Source organism: Triturus cristatus, chromosome 8 (assembly GCF_964204655.1).
Source record: "Triturus cristatus chromosome 8, aTriCri1.1, whole genome shotgun sequence".
Taxonomy (NCBI): Eukaryota; Metazoa; Chordata; class Amphibia; order Caudata; family Salamandridae; genus Triturus; species Triturus cristatus.
In genome coordinates, this window is record NC_140591.1 from 306,498,475 (window position 1) to 306,525,809 (window position 27,335).

The 27,335-nt window shown below is 47.6% G+C and overlaps 1 protein-coding gene across 1 annotated transcript in view; it reads right to left on the reverse strand.

The window, feature by feature from the left end:
- The window catches only part of MICU2 (mitochondrial calcium uptake 2), a 1,314,791-nt gene that overhangs the window by 523,080 nt on the left and 764,376 nt on the right, over positions 1 to 27,335 (reverse strand). The window lies entirely within an intron of this gene.

Here is a 27,335-nt window from a genome sequence, read left to right on the forward strand (position 1 = left end):
TTATCTGGTCAGGCGACCTTGTCCAAGTGTGTCAGCTACCACTGCAGCCCAAGCCAGCCAGGCGCAGCACACCACCACTAGCAGACCGTCCGCCTCACTGCCCCGCACCACTACTCTCCTAGGGCTTCCACTCCCCAGATCTCCCGGGGCATACCGAAGGCCCCCCCGCCCGCTCCCTGGACAATCGACCCCTCCAATTCACCATACAGCACCACACAACCACACCTTCACCCTGGGAGCGTGTCAGGGGCAGCTGCGCGCTCCACAGGAGCACACGTATCTATGATCTCCCCCCGCGAGTCCCCTTCGTCAGTTGGGCCCGGAGCTGCAGAGGTGAGGTACGTTTTGTATAATTCCCAGAAATTCTTAGGGCGACTCCTCAGCGGCAGCAATTCACTGTAAATCTCAGCCTGTGTGCTGCAGTACAGCATGTCCCTAGCCCACCGTTTCATGGTGGGGAGGGGCCCTCTCATCCAACAAAGTGCGACAACTCGTCTAGCAATAAGCAATGCCATGTCAACCAAGCGTTGCTGAGCCACCAGAAGAGGCCTTGAGTACCCCAGCAACGCCAGAGCGGGGTCGGGGGGAACCTCAGTGCCCAAGATCCGGCTTAACTCTGCAAAGACCTCCGTCCAGAACTTCGCCATTCCCGGGCAGAGCCAGGCCATATGCATAAAGTCGGCCACAGGATAGTGGCAACGCTCACACTCCGCTGACGGCCTGAGCCCATACCTATGCAGCCGTTCCGGGGTATAGTACACCCTCTGTAGGAACTTAAAATGCACCAACCTGTGCCGGCCATTGAGCGAAATCTTCTTGGTGCTAGCACAGCAATATCTCCACATCTCGTCCGTGAGTTCCAGTTGTAGGGCCTCTTGCCAGGCTAGCCGCGCCACATCATACTGACGCACCAAGTGCCTGTCTCCTATTCTTTTAAGATTCGAAATCAATTTTGGCGGGGCTACCGTTTTGATTACATAGGTAAGTTCCGGAACCACCGGGGGCTCCACCATGCCCGGGCTCAGCGCAGCCGAAAGAGCCCGACGGACCCTGTGGAACTGAAAACGCTGCAGGAGCGTGGGGGTGGACTGAGCCAGCTCAAGCTGGTCCCAAGTTCTGGCAACCCCATCCAAAAATAAATCTTCCATCCGCACGATGCCCAACGCCTTCAACGCCTGAATCACTCCCCTCTCCCGCAGCGGCGGGAGCCAAGTTGCCCATTCCACCGGTAGCAGAGGTGAGTACAGCAATGTACAGCCATGCGCCCTCCTCAACTCCTGCCACGCATGCGTCGTGGCTGTGAGGGAGTCCAGGCTCCCGACCGAGCGGCCCGCAGGCTGGAAGACGACCGCAGGCAATGGGAGCGGGTCCGCAAACAGACGTTCCAGAATAACATGAGGGACATCCGCGCTGGCATGTATCCACGTGTGGAGGTGCGCCGCCTGCGCGACCCTGTAATATCTTTCCATGTCCGGAGCACCCAGCCCCCCCATGTCATACGGAAGGGTTAACACCTTCCACTGTACTCTAGGCTGTTTGCCCCCCACGCCAATGTGATCAGGGTGTGAGTCAGCTGCTTAAAAAAGGCCTTAGACACTACTATGGGTATGTTGGTAAAGAGGAACAAAAATCTCGGTAAGATGACCATCTTCATGATGGCTATTCTGCCCAGCAGCGACAACGGTAGTCTATTCCACGACTCGACATCGTCTACCAATTTAGCGTAGGCTACGCCATAGTTTTCTCTGAGAAGCACCTCAGGGTCTTTGTGTAACTGTATCCCTAAGTATCTGACCGAGTCTGTAGTCCATTGCAGTGGGAATTCCATCGGGAATTGGGTCGTTACCGGCGTCAGCGGGAACGCCAGCGACTTGTTCCAATCCACTCGAAGGCCAGATAGCTCTCCGAACCTAACCACTTCGCGCAAGACTGACGAAAGGTTCTCCTCCGGGTCGCGGACATAAAGCAGCGTATCGTCTGCGTAGGCAGAGATACCTATTTGGTATGTAGGGAAATTAATGCCCTCGTATCGGTGATATTCCCTGATCGCGCAAGCCAATGGTTCCGCCACCAGGGCATAAAGGAGCGGGGAGAGGGGGCAGCCTTGCCTTGTCCCTCTACCGATCCCAAAGGCCTCTGTTACCTGATCGCCCATGCGGAGCCTGGCTGTAGGCTGGTAGTATAGTGCTCCAAGCATCTGCAGAAAGGGCTCACCCAAGCCTATTTTGCGCAGCACTCGTACCATAAAGGGCCATTCCACCGAGTCGAAGGCCTTTTCCATATCAAGGAAAATGGCCAAGGCCTTGGTGTCCGGACGCACATGTTGCATTGTCCCCAGGACTGTGCGGATGTTATACGTGAGGTTCCTGGCCGGTATAAATCCAGCCTGCTCCGGCGCCACCAGCTCCGGCACCAGCAATGCCAAGCGCGTGGCTAGCACCTTGGCATATATTTTCACATCCACATTTAGAAGCGAGAGCGCCAGTACGACCCGCACTCGTTAGGGGGCCTCCCTGGCTTCAGGATGGTAACTAGCAGTGCCTCACGCATAGTGTCCGTCATGTAGCCCTCCTGACATATGGTATCAAACAAGGTGATCAGATGGGGGAGGAGCTTATCCTTGAAGGCCTTATAGAAGGCCACAGTCAGCCCATCAGCACCAGGGGCGCTGCCCGCCCGCATTCCCTCTAGTGCCTCCAAGATCTCGTCCTGCTGAATGGGGAGCGACAGAAATTCCCTCTGGGAGTCGGATAAGAAGGGCATTTTGATGTAACTGAGGTAATCCTCTATTTGCTCCTCCATCTGGGCAGACCTGGCTGCGTATAGCCCCGCGTAGTAGTTCTTAAATTCGGCATTAATCGCCCCCGCCTCGGAGACCACCGTACCATCCCCAGTAATCAACTCGTCGATGACCAGGGGTTTCCTGCTGTTTCTCAGTATTCTAGCTAACAGTGCTCCCGGGCGCTCGCTCTCCCCGTATGCGCGGGCCGTGGCGTATTTGCCCATATGCCTTACCTCCCTATCCGCCTCCTTATGGTATTCCGAGATTAGCGCTTGAATCTGGGCCTCCACCTCTGTATCGACAGACGACTGTCGTCTCTCCTCCAGCTGCACCAGCTGGGCCTCTATCGCCTTAAGGCTCCCCCGTATAGATCTGAGAACACCAGAATGCTTGGCCATGGCCATGCCTCTGATGTATGCTTTGAACGAGTCCCAGAGCGTGTGGAAACTTTGAACCGAGCCCAAATTGGTGGCGAAGAAGGTCTCTATGTCCTCCGCCAGTTCACCCCGAAAAACCTCATCTAGTAGCGAATACGGCGGAAACCTCCATGTGAATGGAGGGATACGTTTAACCGGGGTGTCCAATACGAGGAGCAGCGGGGAGTGATCTGAAAGCGTACGCGGGAGGACCTCGCAACTCTTGACCAACGCAAATATCGACTGCGACGCTAGCCAATAATCTATTCTGGAGTGGACATCGTGGTAAGCAGAGTAGTGCGTATACCCCCCTCTACCCGGATGCCCTTGCCTCCAGACGTCCACCAAGTCTAGTCTGGTGAGCTCCGCCTGCATGAGTGCTGCCGCTGCCGCCGGGCGACGCGCCGGGCCGGAGGAGCGATCCAAAGCTGGGTCAAACGTAAAGTTGAAGTCACCCCCCCACACCATACGGGCACCCGCGTAGCGGCGACAGCTGACGGCCAACGCTGCATAGAACTCGGGGTTGTCGTAGTTGGGGCCGTACACGTTTATTACTATGAGGTCATGACCCTTCCCAGCACATCTGGCAATCAGATATCGCCCGTCCGAGTCCGCCTCCAGCACTGTCAACACCAACCTGGAACGGGGATTCACCCAGGTAATCACCCCTCTGGAGTGCGAGGTAAAGCCAGCCGCCACGCAGGTGCCCGCCAAGCCCCTCGCATTCAGTATATGACTCACTATGGGGAGGTGCGTCTCCTGCAAGAGCGCCAGATCTATATGATGTCTATTCAAGTAGCTCAGCACTTTCCTCAATTTGCGGAAGTCATTCAATCCCCGAACATTCCATGTCAGCGCCCTTAGGGAAGCATTGTCTTTGTCGCCAGTCAAATCCCTAGGGTCTCCCATTGCAGGTACACCGCGCATCAGCAAGCTCATCCCAATCGATCCAGTGAGACGCGTCCCTCATCGATAACCGCAAGACACACCCATCCAAAAACAACGCCAAGAAACAGTCCGCCTGCCATAGCACAGCGCGCGCAAACCCCCAAACCCCAACTCCAACCCTCCCACCCACCCACAGCCGACCTCCGCCAACCTGGCCAGACAGTTCCCAAAAACACCCTCCCCCTCCCCCAAAACAAGCACTCCTCGCAAACATCCCACCAATCACACCCCTCCTCATCCTACTAGACAACTGCGCTGGGGCCAAGGTCGCCAGGCGTTTCGAAAGTCGCAATCAGGCAACAGGTCAGCCCTAAGCGCTCCCCCGCCGCCCCGCCCTCAGGAAACCCAGCTGCTTGGCGAGCTACTTCCCAATCACTCTCCCAGATGTCAGTGGACCCCCCACCGTTTTTACCCAACAACAGATCTCAGTGGTCACCCCACCCGCTCAGGCCCGATTAGGACTCCATCCATTCCACGCCCAACATGAGGGACAGCCGGCAGCCTGCCACCTCCCAGCGTCCAGTCCCCAATAGATCAGTGACCTGTGCAATTTATGAAAACATCATCGTTCTGGTGGCAATAACAAAATAGTCATCAGGAGGGGTGCCCCGCAGAACTTAAGTATCTGTTCTTCAAACAGCAAGTAGAGAGCCGGACACAGGCATCTCTGGACATCATACCACCCATAAGTGACATGTGAGGCAAAGCAGGCCATTTGTGAACCGCGTCAGGCCCTCCATCCGCACCTAGTCCTGCCCTTCCAGGCCCGAGGCTCCCTCCAAAGCGTCCCCTTGGCCTCTGGGGCCATTCTGCCGCTCCCTAGACCATACCTTCAGGGATTTCTGCAGTTCTCTCGGGTCCGTGAAGAAGTGAGAATGTCCCTGCCTGTTGATCCGGAGCCGAGCCGGATAGAGCATGGCATAGTCCAGGCCAAGGTCCCGCAGCTGTTGCTTATATGGTGCAAACTGTCGTCTCTCCTCTTGCACTTTCGCCGTGAAGTCAGGGAAAATCGAGATGTCCATGCCCTCGTAGCGCAGCTTGCCTTTTTCCCTGGCCACCCGGAGAGCCACATCCCTGTCCCTGTAATTCAGGAGCTTCGCGATGATCGGCCGTGCTGGCGCACCCGGCCGGGGGCGCTGGCCCAACGATCTGTGAGCCCGCTCGACCACAAACATGGGCGAGAACACATCGTCGCCCAGCAATGTCCGCAAAAGTTTTTCGACGAAAAGCTCCATCTTACCGGTCGGGGTCGACTCCGCCACTCCTGTTATGCGAATGTTCGACCGTCTGGACCTGGCCTCCAAGTCCTCGGACTTGTCTTGGATGACCTGTAGCAGCTTGCTGAGCTGTTTGCGGTCCGCGTCCCACTCTGTTTGGGCCTCTTCCACCTTCATGATTCTGCTTTCGGCCGTGTCCAACCTCTCCGCATTCTTGTCAACGCGCTCCGACATACGGTCCATGCGATCGGTGAGCGCATCCAGTTTTGCGTCAATAGCAGTCAGACTACCCTGCAGGCCCTTCTCCATCGCCACCAGCATCTCCCTGATGTCCGTGCCCGCCGAGGTCTCCGCACCTGCCCCGCCTGTAGGTGCCTCCTGCCCCGCGCTAGCGCTCGTGGCCCCCTTCGGCTTGCGCGGGTCAAACGAGAGTTTGGGCTGCGTTTTATCGCCCTTCACCATGGCTCCGCCTCTTAGCCTCCACTCTACCAGGCCTGTAGTCCTCAGTCAGGGCAACACTGCAGAATCCGGGATCGTCAATTGGAGCTGGTAAGTAAGGAAACACCCGGGGAGGTCCACCAGACCCTCGTCTAGGCCAACTGCTCAAGGCCCTCCCGCGGCCAGTCTCACGCCGCCAAGGAGATCCCACGCTGGAGCGCGGTCTCGCCGCGGGTCACTCCAGGCGGTCACCAGAGTCACCACTCCGCTGTTCTGGGCTCCCCGGCTCCGCCACTAACGCCAGGGTGTCGCGCCCCAGGAGGCAAACAAGCTGGAGACTCCTCACCCAGCACGTGGCCCGGTTCCGCACATCCAGTCTCCCAGGCCCGATTGGTTCAGTCACCTGGGGGATTCGCCGACGGGAGCCGCCCTGTCCCTCCGGAGTCCAGGCACCGCACACCAGGTCACCCCCAGGAAGCCACGCCGCTCAATGTTGTCCGCGCCACAAGGGCCGCCCGTCGCCGATGTCTCCCGGGCTCCCAGTCCGGTGCGGACGGCTCCGCCAGCGCCAATCACCACAAGGCCAGGGGCAGAGGGCCCCGAGTACTCTCCAGTGCGAGAGGGGGCTCCGCGACGTCGTCTCCGCTTCCGCCGGTCCCCGCAGCCGTCCCTCCGCAAGGGTCTCCGAGAGACCGGGACCACGCCCCACAGCTCTGCCGCACGCCGAAGCACGCAGCGCGGGCTTCCGCCGACTACAGGCCGAGGACTGTGGCCCAGCTCCGCGCGCCGATCTCCACCACCGTCGCGCGCTCCTGTCGTCGTCTCCGAGGGCAGCCGGGCTCAGTTTCTGCGGTCGCCAGCACCCGTAGGGGTTCCCACCGTCTCAGCGCCGTGTAGCTCAGCAGCAGAGGATAATTCGACGGATTTTGTGAGGAACGAGGCAGGGAGCGCCGCGCTCACACGTCCGCCATCTACGCCGGCAAGCTCCGCCCCCCCCTGGATCTCCTCATTTCTCTGTGACCGCTTTCAAGCGGTTCGTCTGGCCAGTTTTTTGGCTCAAAAAAAGAGATTGACGTGCGGTGTCCCTCAGGGCTCTGCACTCACTCCTCTTCTTTTTAATCTTTACATCCTTCCTTTAATTTTGGCCCTCCAAAAGAGAGGTGATTGTTTTTAACTATGCCGATGACCTTCAATTAGTCTTCCACATCGACTCCTCTCCCTCCTTTATTGAAAACTTTCAATCTATCATCAGCTCAAGCTAAACCCAGATAAAACCGAGCTGATCCTTACGGGTGTTTCAGAGAATCCCTGGAATTCCAACTTTTAGCCTGACTCCCTGGGATGCCCTCCATCCCCTGTGAAGTCGGTTAAAAGTTTGGGTATTGTAGTCAGTAGCGATCTCTCGATGAAAGCGCAGATTAACTCTGTGGTATCTGCCTGTTTCTTCCATCTTCCAAGAATTCGCAAAATAACCAGATTCCTGACCTTTGAGGCCCGGATTCAAGCTGTTCTTGCACTGGTGATGTCGCGTATAGACTACGCCAATTCCCTTTACGTCAGCATTCCCGCCTACCAATTACATCGACTCCAACTGGTTCAGAATCAAGCTGCTAGACTTGTATATGGTCTACCTAAATTTCACCCTGTGAAACCCTTACTGAAAGATCTCCATTGGCTCCCCGTATCTCAACGTTGCCTCTTTAAACTAGGATTCACCGTTTTTAAAGCTCTCGGACCACGGCCCGGCTTTCATTGCGTCTAGATTGTCACGTTACATCCTTTCTCGTGTATTGCGCTCCTCAAATATGAATCTTCTTACACCCTGTTTGTTTAAGCGTAAGAAACACGGTGGTCTTTGTTTTTCATTCCTGGCGCCTCAGTTTTGGAATTCTCTTCCTCTTGACCTTCGTCTATCCTCTTCTTACGCTCAGTTCAGGTCCGCCCTTAAGACCTGGCTGTTCACTCAAGCACATAATTGAATCTTCTTCTCTCTTTTCTCGTTATGCAACTGTATGACTCCGCTTAGTGCCAATAAACCGTTGGTGAACGTGCGCTTTATAAATAACTTTTAACATAACATGTTTAACAGGGTGGGGCTGAGGAATGATCCTTGGCGTACGCCGCATATGATGTTTTTGGATGCGGAGATGAAGAGAAGCAGTTTAATGCTCTGTATGTGTACTGAGAGGAAGGAGGCGAGCCTCTTCAGGGCGTTTTGCTGTATGCCAATGTTGTGGAGTCTGTGGATGAAGGTGTGGTGGGATACCGTTGGTCGAGGAGGATCAGGGCCACAGTTTCTCCATGGTCCAGGTAAGTTCAGATGTCATCTGTGGCGGCAACTAGCACGGTCTCTGTGCTGTGGTTGGCACAGAATCATGATTGTGAAGCGTCAAGTAGGTGGTTGAGTTACAGGTATTCAGGGAGCTGTAGCTGATGGCTTTCTTGAGTACTTTGTCTGGGTAGGGAGCAGGGCGATAGGTTGGTAATTTTTGATGTCGCTGGTGTCAGCAAAGGGTTTCTTAAGGAGTGATCTGACCTCTGCGTGTTTCTGTCTGTCTGGGAAGGTTGCTGTGGAGACTGAGGTGTTGAGGATGCTGCTGAGTTCCGTGCTGATTGGGATGGCTCCGAGGTTGAAGAGATGGGGGGCAGGGATCGGTGGGCGCCCAAGAGGGTATGGATTGCATGATGGTTGTGGTAGTCGGAGTAGTGAGCAGAGACCAGATGGTAATCATTCGGCTGGTGTTCACTGGATGATTGTGGATGTCTAGGTTGAGGGTGGTTAGTTGAGGGTCGAAGTTGTTGTAGATTGTGGCAATCTTGCTGTGGAAGTAGTTGGGAAGGCTGACGCAGAGTTCTTGGGAGAGGTGGATTGTGTTTTCAGTGGCTGAAAAGTTGGAGAATTCCTTAACAATTTTAAAGAGTTCCTTCATGTGGTTCGCCACAGTGTTGATGTGGTGAGTTATGGATGCTCTCTTGGCTTCCTTGATGCGTTGGTGGTGGTCAGTGAGGGCAGCTTTATGGATGGCTCTATCGGAGGGCTCCTTGGTGATGTGTCATCTCTTCTCTAGTCGGTAGTAGTTGCACTTAGTTCTGAGCTCTGGGGTGTACCAGCAGGCTAGTTTCGCGGTTTTGTTGGTTTTTGTAGGTTAAAGTGGGGCAAGCTTGTCAGCACAATTGTTGATCAAGGCAGAGAAGTTGTGGATGGCCTGGTCGAGATCTGCTGAGGTTTTAGGTTGTGTGGTGCTGAGGGCCTGAGTTCACTGCATCTAGGTGACCTTGCCGCAGCTGCGGTAGATGGAGCTGTGGTTCTTGGCAAATGTGTTCTGGGAATTGGAAATGGTACTATGGCGTGGTCGGACCAGGTGAGCTCTGTGGCATGGGTGAACTTAAGTCTGTTGCTGTAGGTGAAGATGGGGTCGAGTGTGTGTCCAGCGATGAGTTTGGTGAAGCCAATGTTGTTGAGATTCTCCAGCAAGGAGGTAGAGTTGGTGTCGTTGACGTGAAAATTGAGATTGTCGAGCAGGATATAGTGGTCTGAGTTGATGGCAAGAGGGGCAATGAGATTGGAGATGGCGTCGCAGAAGGCTGGTCGGGGTCCCAGGAGTCTGTAGGCGAGGGTGCCTCTTACCGTGGTCTTAGCATTGATTCGTAGTCAGAAATTGAGGTGTTCCATGAAGGGCGTTGGATTATTGTTGGTGGCGGTGCAACAGACGGTTTCCTTGAAAATTATGGCGATGCCGCCGCCGTGTGTGTTGGTGCGGTTCTGGTGTAACATATCGAGCCGTAGGGGGGGGGGGGGTGGTGGTGATGACAGTGTTCGAGGAGGGGTTGAGCCATGTTTCAGTGATGAAGGCCACGTCCAGGGTGAGGGTGGAGATAGTGTCCCAGATTTCCGAGGCATGTTTGAAGAGGGAGCGGGCATTGAGCAGGATACACTGGAGTGGTTTGTGGTTGTTCGTGGTCCTTAGAACAGAAGCGGTGTGGGGTCTGGCGCGTGCCGGTGGTCCGGTGTAGCAGAAGATGCGGCAGTGTTTCCAAGTGAAGGGTCCTTTGGTTGATCACGGAAAGGACGTGAAGCAGCTGTTGTTGCGGCATCGGGGTCCAGGGCTCTGAGCTCCTTGGAGGAGTAGCTGTGGATGGTGTGTGGACCACCGGTCCTGGCACTAGGCACAGCCAAACATGAAAGGGCAAAGACAGGCTTGCCTTTGCCGCACCGGCAGTAGGTAATGGGGGAAGGGCAGGGCGCTGGGTAGCGAGAGGAGGGAAACGGCAAGAGGAGGGAAACGGTAGCAAGAGGGCTGAGGCAACCAGAGAAGGCAGAACGAGCAAAAAAAAGGAAAAAAGCAGGGGCAGAAACGAGAAGAAAAAGGAAACAACAGGGTCAAAAATTAGCACACGGAGGCCGAAAATAGAGGCCAAAGCGAGCAGTAAAGGCAGAGGCAGATATGAGCCAAGAGAGGCAGAAAAGTGGGCAGAAAGGAGCAGAGAAAGGCCGAAAATAGAGGCAGAAGCAATCAGTAAAGGCAAAGGCAGAAACAAGCTGAGAGAAGCAAATAAGCAGGCAGAAAGGAGTAGAGGAAGGTAAACATGGAGGGCAAAGCAAGCAGAAAATGAAGCATAAGAGGCACCAACAAAAGGCAGCAGAGAGTGGCGGACTGCGGGCAGGCGGGACAGGAGTGTCACAGGGGGAGCTGGCACGAGGACCTGCGTGGGATAGAAGGAAAGATAGGAAGTTGAAGCAATTCAGATGTCACCATCATGCAGGAGACATTTTGAAAAATCATGTCTTGTCTCTGCAGTTTAGACCCATAGTCCGAGAAGAGTGAAAAAATAAAACAGAGGGCATCATGGTTGGATTGAATAGACTCCATGGATAGTTTTTAGGGCTGACCTTTAGCACCATTGTTAAGTGAAAGAAATTCCATCTCTAGCATACGGGGCCATCAGCATATTTTCACCCGACTGCAAACAGAACAGATGCTGCACAAGCTAAGATACAGTGAAAGGTGTGCATTAGTGAATCCACCGCTGTGAAAGGCATCTGTTTGAAGCAGGATTATATTCCATCTGAATGGTTTCTGTAAAGATTTCCCTAGCACCAGTTCCTTCTCATTATCTTCTTTATTGTCATCGCATCCCCAGCATAAATCAACCGTCTATCCGTCTCCAGTTTTCTCGCCCTTCTCCCCCTACATTCCAAATGATGTCCCACCTACATAGCGAAGATTCCACCTTTCGCAACTCTGTATCATAATATACAACTAAAATAACCAGATAACATTAATACTTAGATTCTGAATTCAATTATAAAGGCTGAAAGAGATTAGCTACACTGAATTAACATTTCAGCAAATAAACATGCAAATAATCCAAACAATGACTGAAATATTCAATCCATTAGTATTACTAACTGAATTAGTTACCCATCCCCAAACATTCTGGCCCCCTTTCACTCCTTCCACTAAGGTTTGTTGATTTTACACACGTTTCCAAAACTCCACATAGTTTCATCACTCAAACCAACAACATTACGCCGCACTTCTTTAACTTTATGAGGAGCAGAATATTTGCAATCACCCTTCCGAACAATTCCTCCCTTCCTTACGACCACCCAATCATCTTTGTCTATCTAAAGTCTCTTCCTATTCTGTTTTTTTGTGAAAGTACTCCTTTGCCTTATCCTGTACACCACTGACTCTTCCTATGATTTCATCACGGTCATCCCAAACATTATCTGTTCTATTCAACCAGACAGGGCACTCTTTCTTTCCTGGTTCTCTCCCTTTCAGAGAAACGAAAGATGAGACACCTGTAAATGAATAGGCAGTTGTTCTATGTGCCCACACCATTTTCCTAGACTCCTTTTTCCATGGATGACTATTAGCTAATGACAGCTGTATGTTTTCCATTACCAAACGATTCACTTTCTTCACCAATCCATTAGCAGCCACCTTCTCGTGAACAATTCCAATCCTGGAAAGATAATCAGTCAACTCTTTGGAAATTAAATGGACCCAATTATCATAGACTAATGTCCTTGTAACTCCTTCCTCCATGAAGACCTCTTCCAAAAATTCAATAACACTGGCAGTATTCACTTGCTCCAAGGTTCCACAACAAACCACTTTGTGTGACTATCAACAATTACCAAAATATACCTACTTCTCAATCCAAGACTATTAACTGGCCTTATAAATCCAATGGCTAACTTTTCCCACGGTCTCGTCAGAAAGTCATGCATTCTAGAGGAGGTTGTCTTAAAATGTTGTTCTTGTCGCTATTTGTAAGTGCATAACACTTTCATCACATCCTTGATATTTCCTTCCATTCCAGGCCACCAGAACAACTGTTGTATCCTTCTCTTGGTCATATTACATCCCCTTCACATGCAATGGCAACTATAGGATTCCGAATGCCAGTGGGAGGAACAATCTGATTTCTTCTCATTAATCTTCCCCCGGTCAAACTCAACTCATCTTTCACTTTGTAAAATTCCATTAACTCTCTGCTCAACGTATCTTCCTCACTCCATTCATGTACAACTTTGCTCTCCACCTCAGTCAGAATTCTTTTCCCTGGCCTCGCCCCATTCAACACCACCTAATGCCATATCTCCTTTTCTATTGCCACCAATTGCCTCGCAAGTCTCCTCTACCTCTTCACTCACAGGCAACCTGGACAAGCAATCTGCTATAACATTCCTACAACCTCTTACATATTTAACTTCAAAAATTGTAATCTAGCACAGATAACATCCTCTCAAAATACGTGGCGCAATATTATCTTCCAATCCTCTCCCTCCTTTGAACAAATAAGTTAGTGGTTTATGATCTGTCTTGACTTTCAATACTTCCCCCAATCCTAATCCACTAGCATCAGTAGATTTGTAAGTTTTCCCAGACAAATCAAAATGCCCCAACATTGGCGCTTGTGCTATGCTTTCTTTTATCTCATAAAAGGACTTCCTGCACTCATCATTCCACACAAACACTATATTCTCTTTCATGATCAATCTTAACGGTTCAACTAGCTCTGCAAAGTTGTTGACATATTTGGAACAACATTCTGCAAGTCCGAGAAACTACCTTAGTTTGTCTTTATTCAATGCTGTTTTTTCCGATTGCCTTCACTATGCTTTGTTTCGGATTAATTCTATTAGCACTTATGTCCTTAGTATGTTACCTCCTTTCTCCACAACTTCCATTTTATTTTTGTTTATTGTCAAGCAATATTTTTCTAACCGCTCCATCACCACTGTGAATATGTTGTCCTGTTCTTTCTCATCCTTCCCCACTATGAGTGTATTATCTTGGAAGCACAAAACATGATTCATGTAACCAATAATATTCTCCATAACCCTTTGGAAAACGGCTGAAGCCAGTCCAAATGACATTCTCCTATACCGAAATGCTCTCAGTGGCATCACAAAACACATCAGATGCCTAGACTCCTCTTGTAGATTCACTTGGTGGCATGCAGCAGACATGTTTAGAACACTAAACATGGATCCACCTCCCATAACAGCAATCATTTTTGAAATATTGGAAAGTGGTTGCCTGTTTACCCAAATATTTCTATTTAAGTCTCATAAGTCAATTAAAGCCACAATTTTTCTCCTTCATTTGGTGCCACTACCACGGGAGTTAGCCGTTCAGAAGCTTCTATTGGTTCAATTATTCCTTGCTTTAACAATTTATCCAACTGTTTACGTAATGGCTCCCTCATCATATTTGGATACCTTATGGACTATCGATCTGGTTCATTTATACTTCTGGTATACTGCATGGTGAAAGCACATTCAATTACTTTATCAGCTCTTATTCATTATGAGGTTTGGGTCCTTCTTAACTGAGGTAGAATTATGAAATTGCAAAGCAACGTTCATATTTGGTTGAGAACGGATTGTAGGAGGAAAGAGGAAACTGCATGCGCTGTCACCTGCATCCCGTTCCCATGTTGGACACGGGGTCAGCAAGAAGCCAATATGCAATCCTGTAATGGAATTTTGGGATTTTTTTTAGAGGAGACTAAAATGTACTCAGTGCTTTGGAATGGTACTTCGCGAAAGGATCCATGATCTTCAATTTTTTAAAAAGATTTTATAATATTTTATTGAACAAATTGAGAAAGAAAATGCATTTCAAAGTTGATTACTAATGTTAAATTAAGATATGGTTTTGTATGAATTAATGAATGCGATAGGTTTGTGAATTTTTCTTTACTGTATGCATTGAGAAGTATAATACATTTTCACTGTATAATCAAAAACAAATGTATAAGAGAACGTTCAAGGTTTTATTAATCAAAGGACAATAAAAACAGTAATGGAAGGGTGGCGCTAGAGGGAGGGCACGCAAGATGGCCCCACTTGTGTGAGGCTCCGGTAGCCCGGGACACTCGTCCATCAAAATCCTGCTCCGTGATAAGCCGTGATTAGACAGAACGGAAGCGGCAGAGTCGGCAATCACTGCGGAGTTGCCGGATCCCATTCAGCAGGCTCCATTGTCCAGAATAACGGTGCAACTGACCAGGGGTCTCCCCGCACATAGCAAAGAGGACGCGTCCTGCTGAGACACTACAAGGCAGCGGGGCTGAGTACGGCCTCCGCGTAAAGCAGTGGAAGCAGACCAGGGCCGGTGCGAGTCCCTCACATCATCAAGATGGGCAGGAGAGACCTGGGAAGGTTGCGGCTCCCTACAGCAGAGTTCGGAAACAGAGGGGACTGTGTGTGGATGCACGCCTTGGCCGCAGACGGAATGGGCCCCAGTAGGAGTCGGACTGGTGGTGGAGACATCCCTGTGCTGGACCCGGTGGAGGTGGCCTGCTAGGAGGCCAGGAGCCCGGACTGACAAGTGGATCCCGGCATAATGTGAGAGTCCGACCTGTGGCAGCGTGACCTCCCCACATCTAAAGTGAGAAGGGGAGCGACTCTAAGAGGTAGCAACTCTGAAATAATCCAATCTCGTTAGGGTATGAAGAGATTTAATGGTAGATAATGAGCAAAACATCCATCACCACAGCGGTAACGGAACAACTGAACTCCAGGGAGTGCAGGTTAGAACGCTCGCAACATTCCACGAGCATTCCAATTGCAAGGGGTGGCGGAAGGAACCAAAATAGTGAAGCCAAATACAACACATCTTCCTTCTTATACAATTTTGGTAACTCAAAAAATCAATATGTGAAATAGTCTTTTTGCCAATCCGGTTTGGAGTGCACCTTCCTCAGGCACATCTTTCCATCGGGAATGGTATTCTGCTTGTTGCTGCTTGGTCTTACATTACAATCAACATGGATAGAATCATCACTCTTGACATGAACTATTCTGTCAACATTCCAATACTGTCCATCATCCAATTTTACGACATTCTTAAATACTTTGCTTACCACTTTTTCCCCAGAAAACTTTGAACAACCTGACATTACAAAATTAGGTAATTTTACTTTCACTGTGTCACCTATCTTCAAAGCTCTAGGCAACCTCTGTATTTTCTCATTGTACCTATCCACGTACTTCCTTTGGTTTAGGTGTATCTTTTCCATGATCATACCTCTATTCACTTCTTCTTCTCATCCACCGACAAGCCACAAAGGGCCTAACTTAGTGCCCGGCTCTCTCCCTTTGAGAGACTTAAACGGTGACACACCGGTGACTGAGTGAGGAGTGATAAGGTAGGACCAAACCATGTCCTCCAGTGCTTTCCCTACATTGCTGCCATTTTGTACATTGAGTTGAATACAGTCTTTGATCATGCGGTTTATGCGCTCTACCAGCCCATTTGCCCTACGGCAATACAGTGGCGTAAGTTGATGTTCAACTGAAAATTTGCGCAGGAACTCTTTCATACATGCAGAGGTAAATTGGACCCCATTATCCGTGACCAAAATCTGTGGTACCCCTTCTGTACGGAAAACCCCTTGAAGGAAACTCATTACACTTTCAGTAGTGATGTTTTAAACTACTTTGATAATGATCCATTTCGAATGATAGTCTACCAATGTGACGATAAACCTCCCAGCCAGTCCCCTTACATTTAGAGGACCAACAATGTCCATGGCCACTTTGACCCATGGAGCGGGAGGAACTTCCACAGGAGAGATCTTCTCTTTGCTCACAACCTTACTTTTATCACTCATGGTACAAGGTACGCATTCTCTCACTTCCCTCTCCACCATGGTGTCCATTTTCGGCCACCAATAGTGTAACCGAATTTTACTCTTTGTCTTACTGCAACCTAAATGGCCCTCGTGTGCCAAAAATAACAACTTTTCTCTTACGCCCTCAGGAGGTACTAGCTTATTCCCTCGATATAAGTTATTTCCTTGTACATGTAACTCATTTCTCACTTCCCAAAACACATCTTCTCCATTTTTTAAAAACTTAGGATTGCTTGGCCATCCCTCAGAAATAAACTGTTTCACCCTTGGGAATAACTCATTGTTTGTTAAGGCTTCCTCCCATTCTGTTTTGTCCAACCCATCAAAAACTGTAGACACTACAATTTCATCCCCAGGATCCTCCTCCAATTCCGGATTCCTTAGTGGTAACCTTGACAAGCAATCAGCTGCCTGATTCTTTTGTCCCGGTATGTACACCATTTCAAAATTGTAACCTTGAAGACCTAGAAACCATCTTGATATCCTAGGTGTGGACCGTCCTAGATTCTGTGATGAAAAAATGCTCACTAAGGGCTTGTGATCTGTCCTTACCTTAAAAGGTATGCCCCACACAAATGTTCTGAAATGCAAAATAGCCCAGTAACATGCTAATGGCTCCCTTTCAATTACTGAATAGCGAGATTCAGCTGCAGTAAGAGCTCTTGATGCAAACGCCACTATCCTTTCTCCATTTTCTGTCACTTGACTAAGAGTGGCTCCAATCCCTTTTAAGCTAGCATCTGTAGTAATGATGGTGCGCTTACTGGTATCAAAACATCCTAGGAATGGTGCCTCTGATATACTGTCTTTGATTGTCCTGAAAGCCTCACTATATGGTTTATCCCATTCAAATTGTGTGCCTTTCTTTAATAAGCACCTTAAAGGGTAAGTAGTGTCAGCAAAGTTCTTTATAAATTTAGAGTAATACTCTGACAGCCCCAAGAATGACTTGATCTCTTCCTTGTTAGTGGGACATGGCGCTAACTTTATAGCATCTACCAGATTATTTTTCGGCTTGATTCCTTCCTGGGAAATGACATGCCCTAAGTACGTAACTGAACGGACTCCTATCTGGCATTTTTCCTTCTTCAAAGTAAGACCAGCTTCTCTTAAACTACTCAGAACCAAACATAGCTTACTATTCTGATCATCTTCATTCTTGCCGTACACTAACAAATCGTCCTGGAAACATAAAACTTGCTCTAGCCCTTCTAAGATATTCTGCATTGCCCTTTGGAAAACGGCCGCAGCTGAGGCTAAACCAAATGGCATTCTACAAAATCTGAATGCACCAAACGGCGTTATGAACGTGGTCAACGCCTTATTTTCAGGATGAAGTCTTATTTGGTGGCAGGCTGATGACAAATCTATTACTGAGAAGAATTCTGCTCCACATATCTGATTCAACAGATCATTGATATTAGGCAAAGGGTGCCTGTCAATCCATATGTTCTTGTTTAACTCTTAAGTCAATGCACAATCTGATATTGTTTGTATTACCCTTTGCTGTGATCACAATGGGTGCAACCCATTCAGCACACTCCACCGACTCTATGATCCCTTGACTAAGAAGTCTGTCAAGTTCCGCCTTAAGGGGTTCTTTCATCATTATTGGAATGTTCCTACATTTATGGACTACTGGTTTTGCCCCCACTTTCAATTTTATTTTAACCCCTTGCATGCCCGCCCCTTTCCCCGCCCAGTGCCGCGCTTTTTATTAGCGGGCGGAGTTCATGACGAGCTGGACTCGTCATGGGCACAGCGCCACCGCAGCCCATGACGAGTCCAGCTCGTCATGGGCACTGAAGGGGTTAAGTTGGTATTCTTTCAAGCACCCCAGTTTATCAGTAAAAATTTCTGGGAACTCCTCAACAATTTCTGCCCCACACACACCTCTTCCCACCAACATGACAGGAGTATCTGCACTAGGATCCAATTTCATTCCTAGGTCTCTCTGGTGGCCCCATCCTAGCAGATTTGCCCCTTTCTTTGCAATATAAACTTTTCCCACCGTGCTCCTATCCTTGAATGATATCCTCATAATGGCTACTCCCTCTAAAGGAATTGGATCCTTGTTATACCCTACAGGTATCACATCTGGAGTGTGTAGTTCAACTTCCCCTTTTTTAAATTTCCTCCAAAATGTCTCACTATTCATGAAGGTAAATGGGGAACAAGAATCTGCAAAAATTTCCAGTTTTTCTCCATCCAACCCTATTTCACATTTCGGTGCCTCAATATGATTTACACTGCCTTTCCCCAACACCTTCACTTGTAACACAAAATTCCTTTGTAACCTTCCCCATTCTCTACACTATTTACTGTTCTACCCGACATATCTTTGCACGCTCGCGCAAAATGTCCCTTGCGATTACAATTCCTGCACGTAGCTGTTCTTGCTAAACAATTTACGCTATTTGCCAAATGCCCACTACTTCCACATCTGAAGCACTTCAACCTGTTTTCATTGTACATCCTCCCCTTGTTAATCACCTCCTTTCCCTCTTTTTTTTGCGTTCTTTAAAGCACAAACCTCTTTTAATTCTTCACTTATCTCACTTACACTGTTATCAGCTGTTGTATTCATTTCCTTCATGCATTCCACAGTATGCTCAACACTTTTGGCAATGTCAATTGCCATTTTCAAATCAGGATTACCAACTAGTAACTTACCCTGAATTTTCTTATTATTCGTGCACCGTACAAGTTGGTCACGTATCAAGGATTCCGTAAGTTCATTAAAACACACGTGTTTGCTAGCCCTCTTAAACCAGCAATATAGTTCCCTACTTTCTCATTCTTCCCTTGGACCCTACCAAAAAATGTGTGCCTTTCTAGAACCACATTTATTTTGTCCGCAAATTGAAGTTCTAATTTTCTCATACTACAATCATACAAATCACCACCTTCATCGTCTTCTTCCTCAACCTCTACTTCAGGCAAACTATCAAAAATCTTCCTTCCCTCTGCCCCTAAATTATGCAGCAGAATATGCTGTCTTCTAATTGCAGAAAACCCACTCGCCCCAATAGCGAGGAGGTAAGATTCAAAGCTTTTCTTCCAGTCTTTCCATGTAACCACGGGTTCCCCTGCTTCAGATAAGAAAGGTGTAGGCTGTATCATACTAGCCGCTGCCATAATGTATGCCCCAAAAATTACTTTTTTTTTCCTCAAGTATCTCCTACCTTTCCACTACCTCAATTACTCCACTGCCTAACGTAATGTAATTTGAAAAATTAGCTTCTTCGTAAACTTATTCACAAAATTATCAGTGTCACTTTACAGTCAGTAATTCCAGTCAATGCAGAATCCGGTCACACACACCTTCCCTGTTGCTTCACTTCAGGCGATATGCTGTCTCACCGTATGCTTCCCGGTTCGTTTCACACCTACAATTTCCTCTGCAAGGTGTTCGTTATTCCGGATACTCTCGCTTCCTCCCCCTTAGCTTCCTTTAATTTTACGATCCTCACGCCTTCAGTCAGCACTTGAGTCAACTATCTTCTTTCCTGTCAGCCAAGCGTTACCCACTGCGCATGGCCGACAAAGAGATAGTACTCTCCTCGTTCCTTCACGCGCAGTCGCCTTCCCTCCAGTCGTCTTCGTCAATATACTGCGCACGCCTGCTCGAAATTGCTTCCACCTCTGAACTCCACCGCGCATGTGCTCGCTCCTCATGCTGTTCTCCAAACGACTTCCTCCATACATGCCTTTCGCCGAGTTTCCTTCAATCTTCCGTCCTTCCTTAACGCGCCACACATCCGAGAAGTTCTCTGTGCAGTCACGTCCTGGCAATCGTAGCCTCTTCTCTCGTTCCTCTTTAATTCACCACAGACTTCACCGCAGTCTTCACAACAACGTACCTCCGAGATTCCTCTGTACCTTGCGTCGCCTTGCACTATGATTACGGTGATTTCTTCACTTACTTGTTCCGTAACTTCATTCACTGCTTTTATTTCTTCTTTATTCTTCTTTATGTATTCCCGCTGCGGCTACACACGGAGGGGATGTAAGCTCGTCGTCTTCCTCACGAACACTCGTCGCCAATGAAATAATCCAATCTCGTTAGGGTATGAAGAGATGTTATGGTAGATAATGAGCAAAACATCCATCACCACAGCGGTAACGGAACAACTGAACTCCATGGAGTGCAGGTTAGAACGCTCGCAACATTCCACGAGCATTCCAATTGCAAGGGGTGGCGGAAGGAACCAAAATAGAGAAGCCAAATACAACAACCCGGACGCAGAGGGAATCTGCACAACCGTGCGGCCCAGTCTCCCGACAACAGGGACCCCAGAAGTAGCTGATCTGGTGCCAGGCGACCCACAAGCTCCGATGCACTGCCCTATCTTGTGGGTTGGTGTGGCCCACAGAAGTCCGTACCTCACATCTTGTTGGGGCACTAAGAGACCAGGCCTGCTGGGACACTACGAGGCAGCGGGGGCAAGTCGGTCCTCCACGTGGAGCAGTGAAGGCGGTCTGGTGCCGGCGCGTGTTACCCACATCGCTAAGAAAGTAAGGAGCGATATGGTAGGGTTGCGGCTCCCTACAGCAGAGTTCAGACACAGACGGGACCGCGCCTGGCCGCACAGCCTATTAGACTTCAAATCGGCCTTCAACACTGTCGATTGGCTGTATTTGGATAACGTACTGGAGGGCCGGATTCGGCTCGCAACTCAGGAAGCTAGTAAGGGTGCTCTATTTGAATGCACCCGCCAGGGTCCTCATCAATGGGGCATTCTCAGAGACGTTCCCTATCGAAAGAGGAACCCGGCAGGGATGCCCTCTATCTCCCCACTTGTTTACCCTAGCAATAGAGCTGTTAGCTTGTATTAACCGGGCTGACATGCAGATACAGGACTGGCCCTGGCAGGGTGCACATGAGGATCGCATCGCTCTGTATGCAGATGATGTCCTGCTCTTCCTCGCAGACCTGGCACGCTTGGGTTTCCATTGCCTACTTATCCTAAGGCTATTTGGCGAGGCGTCAGAACTGCGCCTTAACCCGGACAAATCAACTTTAATACCTCTCATAGCTTGCGGGAATGTACAGATTGGGAGACTACCATTCCTCTGAGAAGCCTCACCTCCAAGTATCTTGGCATTTGGGTGGGCCTCCATCCAGGAATGACCTTGTCCCTCAACATTAACCCCTTACTTAAGTACGTAAAAGAGGACCTCTGCTGGTGGCAATCCCTCCCCCTCAATCCCATAGGTAAGTTTGCCCTCTTCGAAATGATGGTACTGTCCCGGTTTTTACAAGCGATTCAAAACCTCTCACTTCATTTCCCTCGCAAGTGGTTCCGGGAAATAGATGGCATAATCACTACTTTTCTCTGGGGTAACTCAAACAACTAGCCCTCTCCCACTGTCAACGACCCCCCCTACGTGGAGGTATGGGAATGACGAACACTTTCCTATACACCTGGCTACCCGTCTCCTGATGAGAGACGACTGGTTTAACGGAGGTTGGTCGATCCGGCCTACCGCTGGAGAGCCTCTGGTTTTCTCGGGTGCAGGCTATGCTCTACGTTTTAAAGGGGAGTAGACTGCTCGTGGCCTTGCGCCCATACTGCGTTCCTGTGTATTGACCATTGTGGTTGGGTGTGGGGGGCCTACACACTGGATTCCTAGAGGGTGAGAAGGCACCCCGCAACACAATCACATCTCTTCCATCGCTGGGCTTTAATCACTCTTTCCTCCACTGCTTTTTCCAAATCTGTTTCTTTAAGGAAAATGTCTTGGAAATATTTGAAGACAGTGTGGGCAAAGCCCTCTTTCTAAAACTTTTGCAATGTGGCCCGATGTGCTGTTGCTGTGGATACACTGACTTTGCAGGTTCCAACTAATTGCATCTGTTAGTTGTTTTGGAAAAACATTTAAGAAGTTTACATTTTTAACTGGAATCTTTAAATTCATTTTGAATTAGTTTTGACTATGGGTTTAGAAAGTTGCAACATTTTTTTTCACAATATTTGCAAACGTCTATGTAAAATGTTGCACTTCTATGCAGGCGTAGCCGGCACAGGTAAGGGCGGTGGGTCGGGGCAAGTCAACAGACGACGGGATAGGTTAACATTAAATAAATAGAAAAATAAAACCACTTACCTTGCGCTTGCCGCATTGAGCGCAAGCTAAGTGGTTTTATTTATTTATTTAATTTTACCGATCCCATCGTCTTTCGAATTCCCCCCACCCCACCACTCTTACCTGTGCCGGCCACGCCTGCTTTTATAGAATAGTATGGTTATATGCTTTCCCACGTTTGTGAAAGAAATAGACGTTTTAAAGTCAACAAAAAGAGAAAATACGTCTCATGGATTTACAGTCAATTCGAATGGTTAAAAAAAAAACACACAACTAATCAGCATTCCTTGAAACTTACCTCATAACATATTAACTCTGTTGGGGATAAACGTTTCACTATTAACACTCGGTCGCTTGAATTCTGGTAATGCCTCTTAGATTTATGCACGGAACTTGCAGCCCAGCAAATTGTATTACTAATAAACGATAACACTTAGTAAATAAAGCTTTTGTATTTCTCTCACCCTTCTGTTTATTGTGAAAATGTTTCAATTAAAGACACCAAAACACCCGACGTATAAAGACACCAAAACACCCGATGTACGTTTGACGTTCTTGCCAACAACTCACAGCTCTCCACTGATCAGTCAAAGGTAAAATACTGACATAAGGGAGGCTGTTCAAAGACAGGATTAAAGATCAGAAACAAAGGTGTGGAGGAAGTCTAAGCACCAGTTGCACAGTTTAAGCCATGGTATCAGTACTCTATTCATGTGGGTACTGGGTGTTAGCATGTTTACGCCATAAAATTATACATAAGAAAATAACACACGGAACAACCATGCTATTATGGACTTGTTTCTTTTGTTAATTATGGATGTCTCAATAACGCAGCTATATTTAAAATTCAAACTGTTGTTCAAGTTTGGCACATAAGAATTTGGATCTTCTTGGAATTTGGGATTTTATGTCTGATCAACTTAACACCGTGTCACTCAGCAGCTTTCATATGGGTCTAGAGAGGCAGCTTAGAGCTCGAGATGTACGCACGGAGACCTATCAGTATTTCAAGGAAAAAAGAATTCTAAAGTAAGAAATGTTGTCACTGAGTGGCTGGTAACATCTATCAGGCAAGTACAGTTCGTAATCATAACAGTGGTTCGGTAAGTAAGGTTGAGTGAGGAACCAGAGAGATTGGTGGGAGGAGTGATGGATAAGTAGGAGAGGCGTATGTATACACCCACTTCCCATACCCACATCAAGTACATGGCAGCAACAACCTGTAAAAGTATGTTACCTAGCAAGACTGTTTGGCAGTATATATATATATTAAAAAACCAATGAAATTCCCCCGTTATAGTTAGTGCAGGCAACTGTAACTCACGCGACCGCAATCCTCTGCTGATGCTAATACTGTATTTAGACACTTATTTGCCCATGTCTTCTTCCATTAAATTTTAGCTATACATATATTACAAATATTTTTTTTTCATAAAGACACATATGTCATCAGCAGAGGATTGCGGTCGCGTGAGTTATAGTTGCCTGCACTAACTATAACGGGGGAATTTCATTGGTTTTTTATCAGTAAAATGTCCAGCTAACTAGAACATGTGTGAAACCTATGGTTTTTTCAGTGAATTTGCAAGGTTTTTTAAATGCTAATTCCTAACTATAACGTGTGTGAAACCTATGGTTTTTTCAGTGAATTTGTACGTTTTTTTAAATGCTAAGTTACTTTACGCCATTCGTGGCGTGCGCGCCCAGTTAACGCAGTTCGTTCCGTGCGCGCACGGTGCGCTTCGCGCACCGCGCGCCCACTTTACGCAGTTAGTGCCGTGCACGCACGGTGGTCACGCGGTGCGCTGCGCGCACCACGTGCCCATGTTACGCTAGATGGGCCATGTACGCACGATGCGCTTCGCTCACCGTGCGCACATGGAGGACATATTATGCGCTTCGTTTTGCATGGTAATCTTTTATTTGTTCAGCTAATAACTATGCCATGCACAATTGGTGCCCTGCGGGCAACATTTGCACACGGGGTGTGGATAATTTTTTTTTTTTAATTAATTTTTACCGTACGCGTACGGTAAGCGTAATCGGCGATTTTTCGAAAAAAAATCAAATTGAATTTTTGCCCTTTGGGGTTCTTTGGGGACACCTTCATCAATGCTAGGTGGTTAGGAACTGAATACACAGCCGCTTTAGATGTTTTTTGCCTTTGTTTTTGCTGCCCCAGTCAGAGTGCGAGAGAGAAAATGGCGGACCGCCGCTTCCTGGTTTAGACCGATTCGAATGTTTACTTAGATCTAACAGCCAATCAGAATCGCGCTCGCGCACGGCACCGTACGCGTACGGTAAGCTTACCGTAAGCGCACGGTAAGCGCACCGTAAGCTGCCACAGATATATATATTGATTTAAATGCTATTTTCTCAGGATCTACTGAACAGATTTACACCAAACCTACAAAAGGCACTTCCTTGACCTGAGGAATACCTTTCTGCCAAATTTCAAGTAACTCTGTTCAGCCGTTCGGGCTGTAGCTGTGTCTAAAGGTCCTATGGAAAAATGCATGGGAAAAACGCGTTTTGGGACCCCCCTTTTTTCTCAGCCCCCGCTTGACGAATCCCCCTGAGACTTTCAGGGTAGGAGCGGAGCGTAGCGCCCCACCTATTTTGAAAATTTCACGAGGATTCGTCGACCGGCGCCAAAGTTATTCCAAATAGAATGTTGCGGATTTCCTATGGAAACAGGGTCCTAACTATAACTATATACTGGCGACCGCCAGTAGATTATATATATATATATATATATATATATATATATATATATATATATATATATATATATATATATATATATATATATATATATATATATATATATATATATATATATATATATATATATAAATTCGTCAATCGGCGCCAAAGTTATTCCAAATAGAATGTTGGAGATTTCCTATGGAAAATAGGTCCTAACTATATCTGGCGATCGCCAGTAGGTAATATATATATATATATATTCACTGAAAAAACCATAGGTTTCACACACGTTATAGTTAGGAATTAGCATTTAAAAAACCTTGCAAATTCACTGAAAAAACCATAGGTTTCACACATGTTATAGTTAGCTGGACATTTTACTCATAAAAAACCAATGAAATTCCCCCGTTTTAGTTAGTGCAGGCAACTATAACTCACGTGACCGCAATCCTCTGCTGATGCTAATACTGTATTTAGACACTTATTTGCCCATGTCTTCTTCCATTAAATTTTAGCTATACATATATTACAAATATTTTTTTTTCATAAAGACACATATGTCATCAGCAGAGGATTGCGGTCGCGTGAGTTATAGTTGCCTGCACTAACTATAATGGGGGAATTTCATTGGTTTTTTATGAGTAAAATGTCCAGCTAACTATAACATGTGTGAAACCTATGGTTTTTTCAGTGAATTTGCAAGGTTTTTTAAATGCTAATTCCTAACTATAACGTGTGTGAAACCTATGGTTTTTTCAGTGAATTTGTACGGTTTTTTAAATGCTAAGTTACTTTACGCCGTTCGTGGCGTGCGCGCCCACTTAACGCAGTTCGTTCCGTGCGCGCACGGTGCGCTTTGCGCACAATGAGCACGCGGTGCGCTTCTCGCACCGCGCGCCCACTTTACGCAGTTAGTGCCGTGCACGCACGGTGGGCCATGTACGCACGATGCGCTTCGCGCACCGTCCGCACACGGAGGACATATTATGCGCATCGTTGTGAAAGGTAAACTATTAAATGTTCCATTATTTTATATGCCATGCGCAAAATGTGTCCTGCGGGCACTTTTTGCACACGGGGTGGGGAAAATGTGGATAATTTTTTTTTTATAATTAATTTTTACCGTACGCGTACGGTAAGCGTAATCGCCGTTTTTTCGAAAAAATATAAAATTGAATTTTTGGCCTTGGGGGTTCTTTTGGGACACCTTAATCAAGGCTAGGTGGTTAGGAGCTGTCTAACCTGCCCCTTTACATGTTTTCAACCTTTTTTTTTCTTCCCCCCCTCAGAGTGCGAGAGAGAAAATGGCGGCCGCCGCTTCCTGGTTTCGACCGATTCGAATGTTTACTAAGATCTAACAGCCAATCAGAATCACGCTCGCGCACGGCACCGTACGCGTACGGTAAGCTTACCGTAAGCTTACCGTAAGCGCACCGTAAGCTGCCACAGATATATATATATTGATTTAAATGCTATTTTCTCAGGAACTACTGAACAGATTTACACCAGACCTACAAAAGGCACTTCCTTGACCTGTAGACAACCTCTCTGCCAAATTTCAAGTAACTCTGTTCAGCCGTTCGAGCTGTAGATGTGTCTAAAGGTCCTATGGAAAAATGCATGGGAAAAACGCGTTTTGGGACCCCCCTTTTTTCTCAGGCCCCGCTTGACGAATCCCCCCGAGACTTTCAGGGTAGGAGCGGAGCGTAGCGCCCCATTAGTTTTGAAAAGTTTGCGAGGATTCGTCGACCGGCGCCAAAGTTATTCCAAATAGAATGTTGCGGTTTTCCTATGGAAACAGGGTCCTAACTATAACTACCTACTGGCGACCGCCAGTAGGTAATATATATATATATATACATACATATACATACATATTTAGATACATACATGCCCATAAATATATATATATATATATATATATATATATATATATATATATATATATATATATATATATATATATATTAGTTAATCAAAGGACCACCGTTTAAAGACGCACTCACAAGCGGCATAATCACGGCACCCAGGGCTTCTTTTATTCAAACAACTTGAAGTAGCCTTACGCGTTTCGGCCATATCAGCTCCTTGATCACAGGCAAGTCGACATGGAGGAGCAACAAGTCAAAGGAGGCGTCACACACTATGTTCTTTTGTAACGCCCTCCATTAGGCAGCAGGTGTTAATAGCTTGTATAGCATGCTGGTACTTGTAGTCATAGTACATTTCCTTAGTAGGTTACATGCCTCCTTTGATAGCATTCATTACTGTAGTAAGTTTCGCTGCTCCATGATATTGTCAACATAAAAAGGGTTTTTTCTGTGAATTTCTAAGGTTTTTTAAATGCTAATTCCTAACTATAACGTGCCTGAAACCTATGGTTTTTTCAGTGAATTTCAAAGGTTTTTTAAATGCTAATTTCTAACTATGCCTACAGAGAAAGGACACGTGAAGAAAGAAGAAAAAACGCACAGAAACAAAAAAAAGAAATACAGAAAGGAGCAACAGAAGTCCTCAAAGACGAAGAAAAGTGCAGGAAGAAGGATAACGTGCAGAAAGAACAAACAGAAGAGCAGA